The sequence below is a fragment of the Spinacia oleracea genome, chromosome 6 (genome assembly GCF_020520425.1).
Source record: "Spinacia oleracea cultivar Varoflay chromosome 6, BTI_SOV_V1, whole genome shotgun sequence".
NCBI classification, from domain to species: Eukaryota; Viridiplantae; Streptophyta; class Magnoliopsida; order Caryophyllales; family Amaranthaceae; genus Spinacia; species Spinacia oleracea.
In genome coordinates, this window is record NC_079492.1 from 21,518,907 (window position 1) to 21,538,582 (window position 19,676).

Here is a 19,676-nt window from a genome sequence, read left to right on the forward strand (position 1 = left end):
GCAAGGGATTTGTATGAGCGTGAAATGGCGATTCATGTTACATGTGCTAATCCAAATTATGAGCATAATCTACATGTTTCTACCCCCTCTCCCTTGAATGCTTGTTATAATGAGGTGCATTCTAATGTTTATGATAATCATGTATATTCTAACGACTTATCTAACCCTTGCATGGATATCAATGTTTTGCCTCATGATTCCACTGTTGCTTCTCCCGTGTATTATTGTGAACCCTTGCTCAATCCTGTTCAACCCGAATCAGAAAGTAGAGATAGCTTCTTAGAGGAATTAAGAAGATTAAACTCTGAGATTGAGATTCAGTGTACTAGATCTCAAGAGGCTACTAATGAGATTATTAAAGCTAGTAAGGCTACTCTTGAGAGATTTAGAAAAGTTCAAGAAATTATTGAAAATAATGATTCGAGTTGTGTTGGGGATGGGGGTCAACTGAGTGAACCCATAGGCAACCAAGAGTGGGAGGAGCTTATAACAGAGGCTGAGGATGAGTGGGAGGATGATGATTTGACTGCTGGATCAATGGATGAAGGATTTGTTGAAACTGAAAAGCCATATGTCATAGAGCAAGTCCATGAGGAAGTTGAAGTTGATAAAACCCTTGTTGTTGTGTCAACCCCTACCCCTCATATTCCAAGTCCAAGAAGGGTTATTCTTAGCCCCGTTTACACCGTCTCACTCCCCTTCTCTTTCCCCATAAAACCTTTACTTGAGGATCTTCCTCCTCCCCATGAAAATCAAAAGCCCAATGACCCAATAGAGTATGTTCCTCTTTGTGAATCTTTTGCAGGTACTTACAATACTTACAAAGAAGAGGTGGATGCTTTGCAGAGAGCTCTATATGGTGAAGAGCCTATCCACCATGAATTCCAAAAAACTGAGAGAGCTATTTCATTGATTATTGAGGTTGAAGAATCAATAGTCCGTAAAAACAACTTCCATAAGGAGAGTATGCCTACTTTCTCTTTTCCTTCCTTTTCTTATTCTTCTTTTATTGTTGTTTTTTCTTTTTGTTCTTCTTCCTTTAGGCATCCTACTCCTTACTGGCATAGAGTTCATTCGGACTTTATGCAAATGTTGTTGTTGATTATCGTGCATGTCTTGTTGCACGAAAGTTGTGCGAGTGCGCATGACAAGCTTCTGCGCTCGTTCGTTGGTTATTTACTAACCAATCTCTTTGCGAGAGGCACGATTTGATGATGCTGAGACCCGAAAGGCCGAAAGCTCGGTGAACGGTGGGCACCGTATTCATGATCGGGGTCGTGGTCTGTCACTTCCCGCGCCACATAGCTCATCCAAGGAAATTGATTCGACACCAGATGGCACCATCTTTGGTGCCCCCATTCGATGAGTTGTCGTGGCTCTCATACCCTTCCTTTCATTGTCTGTACATAAACTAAGATTGTGTAATGGGGACATTGCATCAATCTAATAGGGGATGAGTATTTCACTATCCATTTATTGCTTTTCGTAGTGTATTTTTCGCTTTTGTTTGTGTGTTTTAGTATAATTTTTGAGCAAGTGTGTGTTTCATAGTAGTTTTTGGTGTTAGAGAGGTGAGAAGAGGGTATTTTACGGTTTGGACGTTTAATGTTGTGCAGGTCTAAGGCTCCAAGTTCGAAAAAGTTGAATTCAAGCTGAAACGGAGTAGTCTGCGTTTTGCCCGATCGGGATCGGGCGAGGAGCGCCAGATCGGGCGCGTGTCGATTCAAGGAAAATGTTGAAAAATCGCCCGAACGGGCGACGGTTGCCCGATCCACTCAAAGGGCGAGTCAAATGCCCGATCGGGCAAAATTCCGCCCGATCGGGCGGTTGGTGATGACGTCAGTTCGAGGGTTTGAGATGATTCTAGGTTGGAAATAGTCGAAGAAAATGGGCATTGCATTTCGCCCGATCCGGATCGGGCGAGGAGCGCCCGATCGGGCGCGCACAGATTCAACGAAAAGGTTCGAAATTCGCCCGATCGGGCGATCTGCTGCCCGATCGGGCGATTTGCGAATCAGCGACAAATAAGCCACGGTTTGCTCACTTTCCTCATGATACCCCTTGAGCCAATGAGGACATTGTCTGATTTAGCTTGGGGGGTGTTTCACTCACTTGTACATATTAGGTATGTTTTTCCTTTTATTTTTGCATTTACTTATTTTTGTGTGTTTATTTTGGTGTGTTTAATGTTTACTAGAGTAGTTTATTGCTTTGAAAAAAAAAATACAAAAATACGTTCCGATGAATACAATATCATGCTTCCCTGTGCCCCTTGAACGAAAATTATTTTGATTCTTGGTATTTGATGATGGGCAATGTAGATGTGTTAGCCATGATTTGATATTCGATTGCTTTGATGCCTTAACATGAGTCAACTCCGACTAACTATTTGTGGACTTGGTGCTTGACTAGTTGATTTGGTTAGGATGTGTGATAGCTTCCTGGTGTGTCATTGACTTTGAGTATTGATTTGCAACTATTAGTAGTATTTTATGACTCATATACATGCACATTGTGGAGGACGAAGGAATTTTTCTATTTAGGTAGCCTTCAGATGAAATTAGATACATTTGTCCCCTCCTTTTCTACCCATGTTGTTGCTTGTGCCCTTTTATTCGGTGACTAGCCATATTACAAGCCCATGAAAAACCCCATTGGTTACTAGTCCCAAGCCTAGCTTGAGGGAGCTAATAGTAGTGAGGTGAAGGAGTTGTAATGTGCTACATTTTGAGCACAAAGTAGGTATTGAAAATGGAGTTCGTCTTATCATGTTTGTTGTTGAAAATGAGTTGAAAATGAAAAGAGATGAAAGAACAAAACAAATGTGAAGGTTGCTAAAAAAGAAAAAAGAAAAAAAAAAAAGAGATTGAAAAAGAAAAGAAAGAGAAAATCTATTACTCTCATAAAAAGTTCAAAGTGTTGTTTCAATCAAGTTCTGCAAATTCATATCCTTATGAGTGATTGGTTACAATTGTGAAAAAAGGCAAGAAAGTATGGTGTTGGCTATTTGTTGTTTTGTCATGTGTTGAGTGGGAGATTAGGGTCATTATATTGATTGATCACGGTTGTTTTTAGGATTTATGCTCCCCAAAGCCAAGGCTTTAAAGCTCACATTATACCCAAATTTACCGCACCCTTACCTAAGCCTAACATTACAAGCTTTGAAGACCTTCCGACCTTTGTGCATAGAGTCGTACTTATGTGAAAATAGTTGTTTATCAATGCAAGTTATGACATGACACATTTCAAGTCGACTACTAGGTTGAGTGTATGTTTTTCTAGACACACGAGTGTTGTGAGTTTGGGAGGGCATTGTTCACTTATATAATGGGAGGAGAGCGAACGGGTACATCTTTTACCCGCCACATAAATGAGTGATGAGTGTGTGAGCACTAGTCTTGAATTCCATTGTGCACTTGTGGTTCGCTTTGCGTGACGATTGTTAGGGAGGATTTGTAGTTGGGTGGATTTGATTGGTTGACATTGATGCATGCTCGTTAGATTTTGCCTTGAATTATGTTTTTCATTTTGAAATATGGTGGGGGTGAAGTTGGTCTTGTATTCATCGATGATTTTCTTGCTTAGGGACAAACAAGGATCTAGCTTGGGGGAGTTTGATATGTGTGTTTTATATAGAGTTTTTACCCCCGTCCCTTAGTACTTTTGATCTCAAATGAGCTCTTCGGAGCGATTTTTAGTACTAATGTGCTCCTTGTAGTGTGTTTGTAGTTTCAGGTTCATCATTGTAGGAATTAGCATATTTTTGTGCATTTCCAACTCATTTGAATCAATACAAGAAATTATGTACTTTCGAGAGCACAAACATTAAGTTTGAAGAGTTTTGAAGCAAAGCGAATAACGAAGGAAGTACAAAAATGACTATAGTCCACTATTTTAAGAATAACTCAAGTTCTACAACTCTAAATGATGTAATTCCAATTGGGTTGGATTCTAGACTTCAATAGCTTTCCAACAAGTGGTCACTCGCCTAATTCCGACGAATCACGAAGGAGATATGACGTGTTGAAGATAGAGGATCGTACAGTTTCAACACGCACCCGATCCGGATCGGGCGGTCATTCTGGGCGCTGTTCTGGGCATTTTGCAACCACCCGATCGGGCGGAATTTCGCCCGATCGGGCCGACAATCGAGCACATTGCCCGATCGGGCGATCGCCCGATCGGGCGACGCCAACCTCCAGCATATTTCGCGAGTTTTTATTTCCGATTTTGGGCTCTATTTTGGGCAAACTATAAATACTAGCCCCTTATATTTTTAGTGACACCTTTTATTTTAGTTTTGAACCTTAGCTTATTTCCTTAGCTTATTATTCTCTCAAATTGGTTCCAACACTTAGTTTTATTTTCAATCAAAATTTCCAGCTTTCATTATTCATTGTTCTTCAATTAGGTATTGCTTCTTGTTCTAATTCAGTTTATTTCTTTAATCATGTTTTCTATTATGTTAATTGCTTTGTTATTTTATTATCATGAGTGAGTAGTTTAATTTCTAGGGTTTAGGGGATCCATGAATGCATGATTGGGATTATACGTGGACATGATATTTGGTTGATTGATTATAATTTCTATAGCTTATTATTATTGCTCGTCAATTCTGTTCGGCCGGACTATTTTGATTTGAGTTTGATTAACCTTAGATTATGCGCCGAGAGGTATAAATCTGATGTTTTTGGTCTGTGGCTATTAGATAGGAATTATTTCTAGTACGTAGCGAGAGCCCGCTAGTTGTTCTATCCTAAGGAATTCATAAGATTCGAGAGATGCATGATTTCCTAGTTATGATTGTTAATTGATTGTTATTGTCTGTTGTCCAATCCCGGTCTGTGTTTATGGTGAACCGCTGCCCTAGATTCCCTTAATATTGTAGTATTCTAGTTTGATTATTTGCCTTAGTTTAATATACAAACCAATCCAACTCTTTGTTACCAGTAGTCTAGATTAGTTAATTAATAGTAGAAAGAACACTGTTTCCCTGTGGATACGATCCCTGCTTCCCTTACTATATTTTTAGTTGGTGAACATTAGGTTTATCTTTGATAGGAGTGCGATTTAGCCTGTCACATGCCCGTCCTCCTTGTGAAAGACACAGAACGGGGTGTTCTGTTTTGATGCAGGCGGCCTTTTGGGAGACCACTGTTCTATTCCCAGATTCTGTCCCTCAGCTAGGAGAATATTTTCAAGAGTCGTATTGTAGACAAAAAGGTTTCCCGTTGGCGGCTTCTTTCGTTTCCTTCTTACTTCATTGTCTCGGCCAGTTTCTTTTCGGGTGAGGTTTCTTGCAGCCTTCCAGAGGTCATGGTGAGCCTACTTGTGAAGTGACGACCCTGAGGCTTGTAAGCTGGCCTTCGTGGTGCTGGGCTCGTCCGCCATCCTGGACGTTATTCTCTTACATTGCGGATTTCCTCCTTTAGAGGCCGTCTTTTCAGGGGTGGGCCGCGTCCATTTGCAACTGACTCCACCGTCTTGCCGCTTCCTTGCACTGGGTTGGTTTCGCTGAAGGACTTGGTGATTTCTTCTTGGAGGACGTGATGAAGTCTTCCTTGCCATTCATCCGTGATGTTCTGATGGAGACCATGCAACATGTGCCGCAGGGATCTCGCGGAGGCTAGACGGCTTGCTGAGGCGTCAACAGGGCGCTGCCCTTTGTTGTTAGCAGACCGCGCTCCTTCTGCGCTTTCCTCAGATTGTTGTTCGGCCATGATACTATACCTCCCCACAGACGACGCCAAATGTTGTGGGATATTTTATGGTGATGGCGTGTCACGCGTTCTTCGGAGGTATCAAGTATGCGATAGTACGATCTTTCTGTAACCTGCAAAACCAGAATATATTCTCATAGGAATATTCCCTCCGATGCCTAAGTATGTATTGGCTAGAGGGAGAAGTAATCTGTAGAGAGAAGGCAGAGCAAAGATAGTCTAAGGTAGGTGGGAATGAATTGAATGCCCCTTTTACCTTGGGATCTGAACTATTTATAGGGCTAGGGTTACTTGGGAATTGATCCAATAACCCTAGCTGTAAGATGTGATGCCTGCTGGGGATTGGACCACGTGTCCAAGAGTGAGAGTATGGAATAGGGCCTGATGGTCCCTTTGGTTTTGGACCTGGCCATGAATCAAGTGGATTAGAACGTCCTTTTATTGCTTAAGGGATCAGGCTTGGGCCATCATTCAGCCTTTGGACCCACATGTCATATGTAGGTGGGCTATACTCAGGTTAACCCTGTCCTGGGCCTCCTTATGGAAGTATGCAAAGCCCACATCATTAACAGCCTAATCTTTCCTCCCTTTGCGGTACAGAGCTAGAATATCAACAACCTTAGAAAGCTGAAAAACATGCAGATATAAGTAATACGCCAGAATGCCACAACAGTTTCAAGAGGAGAAGAAGTTACATTGCAAAATTCACCTTAAATTTAGTAACAAGGCTTGCTGCATGCTCAATTGCTAGTTCGATACAGGAGGGTGCCTCTCTATGAATAGGCAGATAATTGTCGGTGCAGCACTGCCACCACAAATGACAACATATAAACACCAACAAATCTCTGAGACAAAAAAAATAACGTTGGCCTAGAAGATATCAAGTCCCTCATTCAGGTGAATAACATATGATATCATAACGAACGATGCAAACACATGATAATTAAAACTACTACTAAAATGCCTAATGAATGATCTGAAATACATGGGAGGTGATAAGAAGAAATATACAACTCTAACCGGTGATATGTATCTACAATTTTTTCCTCTGAATGCTAGGATCAACTCTCCTCGCAATTACAGAAATATATGGCAGAGGATGATACTCCCATGGAATTTGGATTTTGTTTTGTATCCTCAAGCCTTCACGTTGAATCTCTCTGTAAACAAACCAAAAGAAGTTCGTGAAAGAAATTTAAGTACTTTTCATTAATGAAAATAATTCATATATTTGAGTAGAAAGAGATCCATTTTGAATCTTTTAATGCACTATTGGTGCTTGCATAGCTTCGATTCCATTGCAACCAAATTGATATAGAAGTCAATACGAACAGAACACTGATCCACACATTTAAAGGTAGAGAAAGTTGCCTATAAGGCGTCAAGAGACCACTTAAAGTGACTAAATATATTTGAGTAGAGTCAACAATTCATATATTTGAGTAGAAAGAGATCCATTTTGAATCTTTTAATGCACTATGGGTGCTTGCATAGCTTTAATTCCATTGCAACCAAATTGATATAGAAGTCAATACGAACAGAACACTAATCCAAACATTTAAAGGTAGAGAAGCTTGCCATTGCAACCAAGTTGATATAGAAGTCCTTGGGATCCACACTTAGAGTGACTAAATAGATTTATCACACCTTTTAACATATGTAATCACAACTAACTATATATATTATTATACAAGAAAAGGAATCTACTAAAAGAACAGATGACAAATAATTGATATTTTAAATATCAAAGTTGTAAAAAAGTAGGTCTAGGTAATCCCTGATTGCAATAATTTTTCTCCCTTGCTAATAGACATTTGATAAAACTATAGACAGATAAATACTACACCAAAAATTGTGTCTCTAAATCAATGAATTAGTTAATACTGAATCTTAATTAACTCAACCAAGTATATATATATATATATATATATATATATATATATATATATATATATATATATATATATATATAGGACCAGGTTCTGGTGATAACCTTTTTAAGTTGAGAACTATTTTATAATGAGAACTATTACGATCCGTCAGATCATGTAAAAATTAACGGCTGCGATTGAATTTCAAGCAAATCTATCTCAAGGTCTCACACGCGTACTTTCTCTCTGTAACTTCCAAAAAATCTGGGTGACCCTTTCTCTCTCTAACCAATTTCTTTTCCTCCCGATTCCTCCTACTTTCGTCTAACAGTTTCCCAAATTCGATCTCGAATACGCATTTTCTCTCTACATTCCTTTAAATTGTTATGAGATTGTTCGATTTTTCACTCGAATATATAAATCGAATTCAAAATCGAAACCTAGTTTGTATAATTTGGTGAATTTGCTGCCAATTTTTTCAAATTCAAAGGCAAACATGCGAATTTAGTTCGATTTATAAGCATTTTAATTCTTAATTTTTGTTTGCGAACTAATTTTGAGCGGATTAAAATCTCATACGATTCGGAATTTGCTTCAAAATTGCCGCTATTTTTGAGTGATTTTGGAAAAGCTCGATTGTGTATTAAATTGAAGAGATGATAGAAATTGCTGAAATTTGGAGATCGTCATGGTTTTGCTGCATAATCGAATGCTGATTTCCAGTCGCAAAATCAAGCCGAAAATAAGGTATTACTTGAGTTCCTTAATATGATGAGGTAGGTAATTTAGAAAATTTTGTCGAGGTTTATTGCGCTTGAACTTTTAGTCAGTTTTTTCGAGGTTTATTGCTCTTGAACTTCTGTGAATTTTGGTTAGAATTTGTGTGATTTGGTAAGGGATGCAAATTTACTTCACAGATTTTTAGATTTTGATTTGTTCGAATTGATTTCAAAATCAGGTTTCAGTCTTGGTTGTTTTTAGGTATCTTAATTCTTCTTTAAATTCGTCCAAAATTGTTGCATACAAGTTCTGTTGAAGTTAAAAGTTATAAAAGTAGATAGAAATCTAGTATAAGTAAATCAATTAGATTTCAAAGTTTTATTTTGCTCTTACTTAGAAAAGTAGATAGAAAGATAGTAAAAGTAAATCAAATACGTTGAGAAGTAAAATTGTGTAAGATAAGAGCCTTGCTAGTCAGGTAAAAAATAAAATTGTGTAATATAAGAGCGTTGCTAGGCACGATATATGCAGGAGCTAGAGAAAAGAGTTGTTCATTTTAAAAAAAATGTTTCCCCTGAATCTCCTCTGAGTTTCCTAGTTTCTGAAACAGATACATGATTGCCGTAAGAGTTTTCGTGCCATAGGCTCATAGCAGATGCTCATTTACAGGCATAAGAGGAAGAACCAATCATAAAATTTTCGTACTTCTTTTAGTCAGAATTATGTGGTAGAATACTAGAATGAGATGTTCTTGGATGCATCTATTACGTAAATAGTAATTGTGGGTCACCAAATAGTTTCTGTATACCAGAATTTAATGCATAATGTTTCCCAATTTCCATAGAGATACATGTAGGATAACGAGCAAGAACATTGATCTCAGATGTCAATTATAGTCCATGGAACAGCAGGCTCAGCTACGCGATGGTAGGCTGGGTCTGACTGCAGGGTTCAGTTGGAATATGTGATTAGTCTGTTGTCATTGCAGGTTGTTAGTTAGGTTGCTGCTGTTCATGTCTTTGCTGTTTTGTTGCTTTTATATTCAACTTTGCTTGGATGATATAAAGGTTATGTATCATAGCGTTACATAACTTATTTTTTGTTCAAATTAAAAGTAGATAAAGAATTCATAAAAGTAAATAGAACTGATTAAAAAGTAAATAAAGTTGAACTAAAGTAACCTTAATATTTCTTAAAGTAAACTAACTGTTACAGAGGCTTTTTCTAGCTCCTGCTTATGTAGTCATTTGAGAGTGATGCATGCTCAGATGATGTTGAAAATGTTTAGAAGTAATTCAAAAAAAATCTAAAAAGTAAATAATATAAACTCAAAAGTAAATAAAGTAAACTCAAAAGTAAATATCGTACTGGCATGGTGTCCGATGACTTATTTGATGGTTGTTTCTTTATACGACAGAAATTGCATGATGCTTTTGACATTAGTTGACTTAGGTTGATTGTCTCGCTAGTCAGTTTTGGTGGTTGTGTTCTGCGTGCATTGACGGTGCTGATCTGTTGCAGTCAGTTTTAGTAAAGAAGGTTTAGAGTTGTCACAGGCAAAACACATGGTCACTGTGTAGGAAGGAAAATCTAATGTCACTTTGTCTGATGTTGCTTTCAGATTAAAATCCTGAGAATGATGATTTGGGTATAGATGATGACTAGTTTAAAGATGGCCAGGATTCCTCGGAGCATATCCTTTGCCAGATCGTATAGTTAAATGTCAAGTTCAGAGCCTTAGAAGCCATCTTAATAAGGTGATGTTAACAAATGGTGTGAAGCTCTCGTCCTCAGGAAATCTGAATCTTCTCTTGCCTTATGATGCTCAGGCAAATGCTACTCAAAAGGTAAAACTCGAATTCATGACCTTTATCCTTAAATAAGCCACCCTTCCTAAACCGAAAAAAGTAAATAGAAATAATCTATATTATGTAACTGCTATAAATCATCTTAATAGCTTAGTTTCTACCGCACCTTCAGTGTTCTTCCAATTTGATGAATCAATATCAGATGTATGCTTCTGAATAGACTTTTTGGTCTCTGTCTTGCTGGTATTTATTTTTTTTGGCTGCTTGTGCTTCTATGTTGCCTGCTCAATTCATTGAGAGTGATGCAGCCATCTCAGTATGCTGTTTTTATCTTCATTATGTTCCGGTATTTCAGCAGGTGGTTTTGGGTTTGGTTGGGTCTGGCTATGGGGTTCAGGTGCTAGTTTGCAGCCTGTTTATGGTGTTGTGATAAATCTGATGTTGGTGTAGGTTGTTAGTAAAGCTCAAAGATCTGGTCAATGTGAGCAGTCAGTTGTGCCATAGTTGACCTCTATTGACTGTCGTTGGTTTGTTTTGTTGCGCTTTCTTGCTAGGTCTTTGTGCTTGTTTGTTGGTAGGATTGTTATCTTTAGTTGTTGGTCTTTTTGGTGGATGATTTTCCCACTTGTACATACATTCTCTCTAAAAGTAAACTAAATATCTCTTAAAGTAAATTAAATCTCTCTAAAAGTAAAATAAAAGATAATGGAACTTTGATTTTAATTTTTTCCTTGAATATAAAGTCGAAACCTATTAGCTCAAATGGTAGAGCAATGTGCCATTGCACATGGGTGTAGGTTCAAATCCTATATAGGTTGACGATTACTATGTGTAAAAGTCGTATCGTATTCTTGTATTATTGAAAAAGTAGATCAAAATTTGAGAAAAGTAAATGAATTTGTCTAAGAAGTAAATACATTAAGCTAATTATGAATTCGTATAAGCTTTTTCCATAAATGGCATATTTGACATCTTCATTGTGATTTTAAACTTTGAGTTGATATGCCCTGTATACATGATGAATCGAAGTTCGTGAAGGAAAAATGGGAAAGTTCTACATGTTTGAGCAAAGGTAAACTAATTCTCGCTAATAGTAAATTAAATCCCTTTAGAAGTAAACAAAACAATAATGAAACTTCTATTGTATTTTTTATCTCTGTACAATATGAAATAAACTATAAGAAAGAAATATTTGGTCGAATGTCAAAGTAAAGGTTTTTAACTTAAAAGTAAATAAAACAATACAAAAAGTAAATAAAAATAGAAATAGAAATGCTCGGTAGAATTACAGCACCAACAGAGCAGAAACGTAGTTTCAGTAACAATGGCCAAAGTCAACTAAGGGCCAAGTTACCAACTGATTACCAACTGATTACTGTAACATACAACAACACAGCAGCTGGTGTTTTGCCTTGAATTATTGCCAGCAAACCAACTGAAACTAAGAATCCAAGCTAAACCAAATATGTATCAGTACCCACTCCCCCTCCCTGCAACAACAACACTCTCGGCACTGTTGCACACGCCTGACTACACCGGACCTAGTGTTGGAAATCTGGAAATCTACGCGAATTTTGTATAAGATCAGGGGCATCCAAAATACTTGAGAACAGGCATAATTGGTCAGATTTCCAGTCACCTCTATAAAACAAACCAACAAGGACTAAAGATAAAGATTGTCTCTTTTCTCTAAACTAGGTAACATAATTTTCCTTTTGTTCAATTCAAAAGTAAATAAAAAACTTGTAAAAGTAAATAGAATTGATTCAAAAGTAAAAAATAATCAAATAGGAGAATTAGTATCATAAACGAAATAACAAAGAGTGGCCTACGTAGGATTCGAACCTACATCATTGTGCATTGCACAAAGCTCTACCAATTGAGCTAATAGGCATTACTTGCATGTTTTGTACAACAGAAAATAAAGCATTTTCAACACTAGGACAGGTGCAAGGCGTTTCAACTTCAAGCTAGATATTAGATGTTGAGGGTGTGACCCACTCAAGATCGATCAATCTACTCCCACTCAAGTTGTCTAACCTCCGAAGAAAACTTGGTGAATCCTTGACTGTAATCAAACACCCTGGTGATGAAGTTTTCTCAGGATCCACCTGCAAGCAAGGTGAGATCGAGGCTGTTGTAATATCCACTGGTGTTCGCACCTTCTTTGGCAAGGCTGCTCACCTTATTGACAGCACCAACCAAGTTGGTCACTTCCAAAAGGTAATAGTAATACCCTACTGTACAAATTATTTATATATAAAATTATACATATATACCAAGCTAGCTAATTAAGTAAATATATATGAAGGAGTTGACAACGATTAGAAACTTCTGCATAATACCGACTGTTGTTAGAATAGTAGTTGAGTTAATAGTGACGTACCCAATTCAGCACAGAAAATACAGAGATGAAATTGACAATCTGTTGGTATTGCTGATTGGAGGAATTCCGATTAGTATGCCAACAGTATTGTCAGTTACAATGGCCATTGGATCCCACCGTTTGTCACAGCAGGGTGCCATCACTAAAACTGAAACAAAATTACCTGATTAGCCGCTACCTAGGAATGGCTACTGCACCTGTCACAACAACAACAACAAAAATAGCAAGATCTTTCAGTAAGTCAGTCTTGGGCCGGTAATTTGCTTCTAAAATTAGGGGGGGAGGTGAGATAAAGAATTAAATCAAATGCCTCTCAAGTAAATAGTTATAGGAGAAATCATTCAAATCAAATGTAACAATACATCACATAACGTAATTAACAAACTCAAATTAAAAATAATGGATATGATGCAAGTATTATAACAATATTTGGTACTACATTCAATCAAAGTCCTGAAATCAAGAATAAAATCGCAATTTACACTTCCACAAATGAAGGCATGAACAACTAAAACATATTGCAAGTGCTAAAAGCAGAGCTAAATACGCCCTATAAACTCGGTACCATAGGCATATGCATAACAACACATCATTCTTCCAAGTAAACAATGACTACTACGCATATCACGCACACTCAGACGGTCAAACCAGAATCCACAGTTTACTAGTTTACCACTACTGGAGATGAATAAGAAAATATCATCAATGGATACCAACACAATCAACGTCAAGAATTCATGATAGTACAATTTCCACCAATTTAAATGAACAATTTCCATGTATAGATAGTTCTTAATGCAGAATGAGCCAAGAAACTCTAAGAACACTATTTTACATCAAGCTGCCGACTGCCATCTATACATCAGGACCTTGCAATTTGAAAAGCCCCAATATTTGAAATCAAATCGCAGAAAATGTAACAAAATCACAATTATAAAAGCCCTAACATTAGAAATCAAGACAGAAAAACTTGAAGCAAAGTCGCTATTTGAAAATCCCTCGTTTGAGCAATTAAAATAAAAAATTATCGAATCAAATAAGTTTAGAACCCTAATTTCAACAACCGATCACAAATACTTGAATCAAAATTTAATCAATGATAAATTAACTTAAATACGTACCTGGAATTTTTTGTAAAGAAGATGATGCGAAGATATTTGCACCAGGAACGTTAATCAGCGAGGTTGAAGAGAGTGAATAGCAGAGAGAAGATATGGAGGAGGACAGAGAAAACAGAAGGAGGAGAGAGAAAGAATATCTGAAATTGTGAAGAAAGAGGGGAGGTCATTCAACACGGATGAAATTACCAATTTACCCTTATTTTTTATTTTGGTCGGGTAGATTGTAGGCCGTTAAATTGATTTGATCTACGGCTGAGATATTTGTTCTCAGTTCTCATCTTAAGGGGTGGTTCTCATAAGATCCCAATTATATATATATATATATATATATATATATATATATGTATATATATATAATATCGGTTAAATCTTTCAATCAAATTACATAGCTTGAGTTGAATCATTACCTTATATTATGCAAATCCGAAAATTCCTGAACAATTGCGCTCATTCTGACAAGCTTTTCAACCCTAAGAATTCCCTATCCCTCAAGACTTCTAATATCTTCAACAATCCGACTTTGAATCCCAAGGACAACTCGTATTTCTGCCCCAATCCTTTTCGACTTATCTGTATTATACCTAAAAATTCAAAATTCAAGAAATTGAATTAAAAAACATAGAGTTAACAACCCAAACAACTCATTTGGGAATTTTATCAAACACTTAGTGTGCAACTCAAACAATATAACTTCCACTACTTAATGCTAATAAAAAAAATCATCTACATTCAATAAAATTTGGGAAATTAACAACATTCAATAATCGCTAGTCAATAAACAAAATATAACAACCAATTTGTCCTAATTAGAAAACCTAACTTAATCGAAATTCTAATACTTTGAGCAATTCATAAATTCATAATAAGAAATTCAAGAGAAGGAAAGCCTAAAAACCCTAACTTTGTAGTTCGTCGGCGGTGGTGGTGAGTTCGCTGGTGGTAGTGAAAACCTCCCACACATATCCTTGCCCCCAATTTGATATCATAATAATTTTACACGATACATCAATCCATAAGAAAATGCTAAAATTTATCACAACAACTACATAAATTAGAAACTAGATACAGAAAATGGGCTGAAAAATGTATTTGGAGAGAAAAAATCAATTCAATTCGAACACAATTGAAACCCTAATATCTAAAAACTAGATCAATTAAATCGATGAATTAATTCATAAAACTTAAATCTATCAGTAACAAGTATAACATCATAGGTAACAATACCTGCAATAATCACAATTTCACTAGAGATGCTGAAAAACTGAACAAATTTTGCCCTAATTGAAACACCTACACCTTCGGCAAATATCACTATCTAATTTAAACCATAAAACCTTTCGTTACGACAGAACTACAAAAAAATAGCATACTTAGAAGAGAAATACCTTGGATTAAAAGCGTGCAAAGAAGGTGTCAGTTGCAGAGTTTATATAATGGTTCTTCAATTCGATTATTTTCTTCTTTCGATCGTAGATCTACACCAAAAGCTTCTTCATAGTCGCCGTTTTTAGGGTTTTCCCCCGAGACTCCCTTCTCTTTTAGTGAAGAGTGAAACTTGTTGAAGGTTGAAGAGGAGAGAGAAATTAAACCTTAACTTCTGGTTGCTCGTGTGTAGAGGAAGAGAGATCGAAAAAGGATGGGTGTTGAAAAGAGACCCATTTTTTGCATATTAGGTTTCTTCATTTTCTTCAACTAGGGCCCACGCGATATAACAGACCTGTTTTTTGTGATAGTGGCTCTATTCTTTTTCTTTCCACGGGGCCACGCATTACAAGAGACCCGTTTTTTGTTATATGAGTTCTCCTCTACAAAAGAGACCCACTTTTTATATAAGAGGTGTTTTTAAAGAGATCTCTTTGCCAATTTTTGTAGTAGTGGGATTTTAAGATCCACGATGATAGAAGTTTGAGGTGCAAAGGACGATGGCGCGTGCCTCAAAAGTGTAGTGAGCTAAAGGAAAAGTTGATGAGAGAAGGTCACAATACACCATATTCTGTTCACCTGGGAGGTGATAAGTTGTATAAAGATCTGAAAAAGGTCTATTGGTGGCCAAGAATGAAGAATGAAGTGGTTGAATTCGTGGCAAGATGCTAGACTTGTCAGAAGGTTAAGATTGAGCATAGGAGACCTCAGAGAAAGGTCCAACCTTTAGAAATTCCGAGTTGGAAATGGGACTGTATCTCAATGGACTTTTTCACTTGTTTACCCAAGTCGAAAAGTGGAAATGACACCATTTGGGTAGTAGTAGATAGGTTGACTAAGTCAGCAGTGTTCCTACCAATGAAAGAAACCTAGAAAATGGAACAAATTGCCAAAGCTTACATCAAACATGTAGTGAGATTACATGGAGTTCCTAAGGATATCGTATCAGATAGGGATTCTAGGTTCCTTTCGAATTTCTGGAAGATTGTGCAGAAGAACTTTGGTCTGACATTGAAAATGAGTACAACATTCCATCCATCCACAGATGGACAAACCGAAAGGACTATCCAAACCTTAGAGGATATGCTAAGAGCTTGTGTGATTGATTTTCAAGGTGGATGGGAAGATAGCCTAGATCTAATTGAGTTTTCCTACAATAATAGCTATCATGCCAGTATTGGAGTGGCACCATTCAAAGCCTTGTATGGGAGAAAATGCAGAAGTCTCTTATGTTGGAGTGACATCAATGAAACCGTTGTACTGGGTCCCCAAATGATAGAGGACACAATGAACCAGGTTAGGACTATTCAATCCAAAATCCAAGTCGCGCAAGATCGCCAAAAGAGCTATGCGGACTTGAAACGTAGGGATGAAGAGTTCCAAATAGGCGACAAAGTGTTGCCTAAGGTTTCACAAATGAAGGGTGTAATGAGATTTGGGAAGAAAGGAAAGTTAAGCCCAAAATACATAGGCCCATATGAGATCCTGGAAAGGATAGGGAAGGTAGCATATAGATTAGCCTTACCCATGGACTTGCATAGAGTGCACAATGTGTTTCATGTATCTCAGTTGAGAAAGTAAATCCCAGACAAGTCGCATGTACTACAACCGGAGACAATAGAGTTAGACCAAAGTTTGACATTTGAGGAAAGACCTGTCAAAATCCTTGATAGCAAAGTGCGTAGTACACAGACTAAGGATGTTAAGATTGTTAAAGGGTTATGGTGTAACCAAGAATCTGAGGAAGCTACCTGGGAAGCCGAGGAAGAAATGAGAAAGAAATATCCCGAGCTTTTTCCCGAGGATAGTTGAGTTGCGGAGCCGTAACTCGTTTTCTTTAAGGGGGTAAAGTGCGGTAGAATTTCGCGCTTTTTACCTTATTTACCTAACTTTCCCCTTACGATATGCTTAATTTAGTGTTTTCAGTGAAGTTTCACTCTATATTGTCATGTTGAATTACTTAAAGAGTACAACAACTAAAACTTTCTACAAAGAAAACGCACTAAAGTCTCATAAAGTCTCAAGTCTAGATTTTGGAATTGTGATTTCCGTGCCCATGTTTCGGGACGAAACTTCTTTTAAGGAGGGTCGACTGTAATGCCTCGTATTTTTCGTAATTTATAAATATATTAAAATATATTTATAAGGATTTTTATGAATTTAATTGCATTTAATAGGAATTAAATATATTTTATTTTAATTAATTTAATTATTAATTATTTACGAAAACCGAATTTTTATTAAATAAATTCAACGAATTTAATCGGGATTTGTTGGGTCGTATTTTAAAAACGAATTTAATTTAATCCAAGCCCAGTCATATTTCATGATCAAACCCAACAAGGCTTGCAAGGAATTAATATTAATTAAGCCCGTAAGCAAGCCCAACCTTAAAACCTAAAACCTAGCCCATGAAGGGATGAGAACCTATAAATACCCCTTCCCTTCATTAAACCCCCAACCTTAATTTTCAGAATTTTTCTATCTATTTCCTCTCCCTTTGTCCAGCACTTTCCTTCGGCCCCAAGGCACGAGCTTGCCTTGCTCGTGTGCCTGCCCAGCCAAGTGCTGCCCGCGCCTCACGCGCACACACTCGTTGCCTCTCTCTCGCCTTCGCAGCCCGCAACCAGCGCACACGCTGTGCCGCTGCTGCTCCTGTGCCCGCACACCCCTCGCTAGGGATGGCAATGGATCGGATTCGGGTCGGATGTAGTAAACTCCATATCCGATCCATTTAAAATTCGGACTCTAAAATTGCATCCATATCCAAATCCATTTAAAATTCAGACTCCAAAATTGCATTCATATCCAAATCCATTTAAAATTCGGACTCCAAAATTGCATCCATATCCATATCCATTTAAAATTCGGACTCAAAAAACGGCATCCATATCCATATCCATATCAAAATCCGAATCATGCGTTAACTTTACTTACATAGAACTTGTATTTCGTCATTTTAAAATAAATTAGAAATCCTATTTCTCATTTACTAAAATCTGATAAGTTTCTAATAATTAATAAATTACAAATATATGCGCATTAATTAAATATATTAGATTAAATTAGGAACATCCTTTTTAAAAAAAGTTATGTACGAAAAATAATACACTTTGAAACAATTTCGGGTCTGATTTTGTAACACCCTAATAATTCCTTGCTTTTATAAAATCATTTTCCAACTTAAAATAAAGGAATTACTAAAGTATTACCGCCACCGTGATAACGATTAAGGCTAGTACCAGAATTACGCAGCGGAAATTAATGTTAACTAACTTTCAAACCAACATAAATAATAATTATTGAGGCCTCCTACAAGTTGGAACCATGCATAACGGCCCAAAAACCAAAGTAATTAAAAATCCAACAATTCAAAACATATAGGTAAAGTATTAAAAATAGTTTCAAAGCACAAAATAATGCAACTCTCTCAATCATCCCAAGCTACATGATTTCGATCGTACTTTTATCTACCAATCTGCTAATTAAATTAATCTACTCCCCAACAATGCAAGTGCAAAAGATGGATCATCATAGGGTCATTAAGGCGAAGGCCATGACCAAAAGACATAAAGCACGTAGTCAGAAAAAGCTGAGTACTTACAAGGCTAGAGTGAAATAAAACTATAAACATGCATCACTCGCTTAAGTACTAATCAACATGCAAAAGCCATTTAATAATAACATGTAAACCATGACTACAAGACTCGACTCTTGACTCGACTCTTGACTCACAATTTAATTATAATAAGCTTTGAACGGGCCAAAAGAATATTCCATAAAGGAAGAGTGTTGGGAGCCCACCAGACACCATAATAAATAATAGATATCGGAACATACCGAGTGTCGGGCCATACCGACGGACTTCCAGCGCATAATTTAAATGAAACAACGTCTTGTATCATTAGTAGGAGATTCAAGCTTTCCGGCAAGTCTCCCCCCCATTGTTCATACTCAAGGTATATACGTTCCAAGAGTTTTGAAGCTTGTTCTGGTTGCACTTTACGTTTATTAATATTTAATTAAAGGTGAACTCATGACTCAAACAACATACATGCATACATACATTAATAAACGACAACCAAAACAATCTCATTTTAATCCTTTAGGACTTGTGATCAATAAATTAAGACGTAGTGAAATTACTACCAAGTTCCTTCTCACAAAAGGTGAGATTCCACATCATGCCTATTAACATGAGGTTATGCCCTTGCACGATAAATCCTAATTTATTTCATATAAAATATTCCCAACTGAACCCTACATGTGCGGTGGCTTACGTGAGCTAACCCTTCACATGTGGTAAAATAAATAGTACAACGATGTACAAATAATTGGCTCAAAAGTATGCTAGACAACATGTACAATAGCATAACAATAACTAATTCATCCCTTGCATGTGAAACAAACCATACATGCATAAATATTGAACAACATGATTGACAATGAAATCCATATTCACAATAGTCCAAACATGCTTGTTCAATCAACAAATCAATAATTCCAATAATAATAATCTACATGATTGTCCACCAAATCAAATATAAATCCACCAAGTTCACGTAATACAATTCACATCAATAAACAATCATGTAATGTCTCTTGACAATTAGTGTAGTCGCCCTAGA

General features: G+C 37.0%; 2 long non-coding RNA genes across 2 annotated transcripts; one reads left to right on the forward strand and one right to left on the reverse strand.

Annotated features, from left to right (window-relative positions):
- The first annotated feature begins 7,808 nt into the window (after window positions 1-7,808).
- On the forward strand, window positions 7,809-12,199 carry LOC110804617 (uncharacterized). Its single transcript, XR_002537781.2, has 3 exons — window positions 7,809-8,338; window positions 9,933-10,158; window positions 12,067-12,199. It is a non-coding gene; the product is annotated as an uncharacterized lncRNA (long non-coding RNA).
- On the reverse strand, window positions 12,014-14,821 carry LOC130462862 (uncharacterized). The gene is made up of 3 exons (XR_008923701.1): window positions 14,034-14,821; window positions 13,627-13,763; window positions 12,014-12,702 (listed from the first exon to the last, which is right to left on the reverse strand). It is a non-coding gene; the product is annotated as an uncharacterized lncRNA (long non-coding RNA).
- Window positions 14,822-19,676: the final 4,855 nt, after the last annotated feature.